Source organism: Amphimedon queenslandica, unplaced genomic scaffold (assembly GCF_000090795.2).
Source record: "Amphimedon queenslandica unplaced genomic scaffold, v1.1 AMPQUscaffold_13518, whole genome shotgun sequence".
Taxonomy (NCBI): domain Eukaryota; kingdom Metazoa; phylum Porifera; class Demospongiae; order Haplosclerida; family Niphatidae; genus Amphimedon; species Amphimedon queenslandica.
The window spans coordinates 887,016-889,955 of NW_003546246.1; the positions used below are offsets into that span (position 1 = coordinate 887,016).

A 2,940-nucleotide genomic window follows, 5' to 3' on the forward strand; every position below is an offset into this window, starting at 1 on the left:
GTAATAAAGAAAGGTAAGCTACAATAACGCACATACATGTACCTACTTGTGGTCTATACAGCTTGTTATTGTGCAAGGATTATTGATTAAAAAAAATCACATTTGTATAAAGAACAATGTGTGATAAAGAAAGGTAACCTACAGTAACACACATACATGTACTTGCTTATATCTATACAGCTGCTATTGTACCAGCATTATTGAATTAAAAAGTCATACTTGTATTCGACTGCCATTTTTCTGTGCATAAATATAAAGAACAAAGTATAGTCAAGAATGGTTAGCAACAATAACACACATACAAGTACTTACTTTTATCTGTACACTGCTATTGTAACAGCATCATTGAATAAAAGTCATACTTGCACGAAACTGCCATTTATCTGTCTATAACTATAAAGAACAACAAACTATAATAAAGAAAGGTTAGCTACAATAACACACATACATGTACTGACTTTTATCAATACAGCTGCTATTGTACCAGCATCATTGAATTAAAAAATTATAGTTGTACTAGACTGCCATTTATATATTTATAACTACAAAGAACCACAAAGTGCAATAAAGAAAGGTAAACTACAATAACACATACATGTACTTCTTGTGGTCTATACAGCTTGCTACTGTACCAGCATCAATGGATAAAAAAATTATAGTTGTACTAGACTGTCATTTATCTGTTTATAACTATAAAGAACAACAAAGTATGATGAAGAAAGGTTAGCTACAATAACACACATACATGTACTTACTTTTCGTCTATACAACTTGTTATTGTACCAGCAACCTTAAATAAAAAGTCATACTTGTACTAGACTGCCATTTATCTGTTTATAACTATAAAGATTGACAAAGTACAGTAAAGAAGGTAAGCTACAATGAAACACATCTTAACCTACTATTGTCTACGCAGCTTGCTAGTGTGACAATCTTTTGCACCTCAAATAACAGCCATTCTTGCTATTATACCTATATTGAAGTAGCTTCCTAGTCAGTTGTATATCCTTATAGGCACACAGATTAAAGCAACAGCTCAACTCTAAACTGGTTGTTGACAGTTGGCTGGCTGTACATACTTTAAAAATTATTTATAATTTCGAATATATTTGAACATTTTCAATCATATACACTTACCTTTAAGCTTCCGTAGTTCCTTTTTGGGTTATACTGAGGAAAGGGTACTACCTCATTAAAATTCATAATGATGCATGGCCAGTGGTCATGCACTGCTGGTTCAACAGTGACATGTGCCGGTAGGTGTTGTCACAAAATGGTCGACAAAATTTTATTTTTATGAAAACAGCAACAGCTAGAAACTAGAGAATGCAAGCGATAAAAAGCAGAGGGAGCAAGAGATAGGACCCTGAAAACCAATTACTTGTGTGTCAAAACAGCTGGAAAATGTAATTATATCATACATTTACTGCTTGTGTAATTATTATACTATTATAGTTTGTAGGTACGATCAGTGGGTACTGTTCTACTATACAAGAAATGATATTGTTCAATGCATTTTGGTGGGGACTGTCCAATTTCATTCTCACAAATTCAGGCAGGTATGTATGGAACAGTTGAGAATGCATTGTTTGAGTTTTTCTCATCTTTCCTTTGCACAGACTAGATATGCTCCTGTGACCGGGTCAACAAAATGTTAGTAGTGGTGGACAGTACGATGGGTATAGTTCCATCTGAGTAACCTATCAAGGCCATTTCTGTTCCTTCAAGTACCCAATGACCTTCAACTAAACGACTCCTATTGTACGTCCTTGGTCCAAACTTTGATTCATCGATCTCAGCATCTATACCAGGGCCACCAATTTCAACAGGATGATCAATGAATTATTGAGCCTAAACGTCACGTATGAAATTGTACCAGTTGATACCCGTTTTTTCACTGATCTGAAATGTGACATTCTGATGTAACTGCTTAAAACGACATCAAATTTCCTGAACTTCCTTGATCAGATCTAACAATGATGTCTTTGTCGACCATAGATCAATTATTCTTATGATAGTATAGAGTGATAGAAATGAAGTGCAGATATTTGCAAACTGCGTGTGTGTAATATTTACTGCAAGTTAATTTGTTGCTAAACTTGATATCATTTCTTCAAATAATAAAAGCAGTACACTATGGGGCAAAATAGTTTACCACACTGAGAAATGCCTCTAGTTGTGATGTTTTGTAAGAATTAGAGCCCTTAATAATGCTTTTTAATAGCTATTGGTTTTTTATTAATGTTGCTAATTAATTTGCTGCTGATATTGGTACCTATTAAAGGAAAGGAATAAATGTAAATTATCAATTATGCTATTTTATGTGTGGTTTCTTAAGCCACTTTCTTTTTCTCAATCTGCCACGTTGAGAGTGCTTGAACAGTTTACTATGTCCTCTATGCACATTATGTAAGTGATTATACACTGACAACCATTTCTCATAAATCAGGTCTTGGTTATCTCCTGCAGTACACATGATTGACCGATATTAATGCTTAACCTTGCTTTGGGCCCCCTCTCTTACAATTTCACTCTTTTTCTTCAGATAACTTATCTAGTTTCTTCTTTAATCCTATGTAGAGTTGCATTGTCATTTATTTATGCTAAACAAACCTTTCGCAATATGTCATGCATCAAACTTGTGTTTTATTTCTCGTACCTCTTCTCTCATTCTTTTAGTTAACTATCTGGCTATGCCTGTCAGAAACAATTGAGCTTGTATTTAATCCCTCCTCCTCTGAATGGTTGATTGCCCAGATGAAACCTTCCTTTTCCATGTTTGTACTTCTTCATTAATCTACAATTAAAAATGAACTATACAAATTAAATTTGAAATTTACCTGTACTACCTGTGTACCGTCTATCCGGATATTAGTATTAGTATAAATTTTTGATTTAGAAAATTGTTGTGAAACTAAACTTTTACGATTTCCAAGAAAT

The 2,940-nt window shown here is 33.6% G+C and overlaps 1 long non-coding RNA gene across 1 annotated transcript; it reads left to right on the forward strand.

Moving 5' to 3' along the window:
- Positions 1–1,149: 1,149 nt before the first annotated feature.
- LOC109583278 (uncharacterized) lies at positions 1,150–2,091 on the forward strand. Its single transcript, XR_002185444.1, has 3 exons — positions 1,150–1,406; positions 1,456–1,559; positions 1,620–2,091. It is a non-coding gene; the product is annotated as an uncharacterized LOC109583278 (long non-coding RNA).
- Positions 2,092–2,940: the final 849 nt, after the last annotated feature.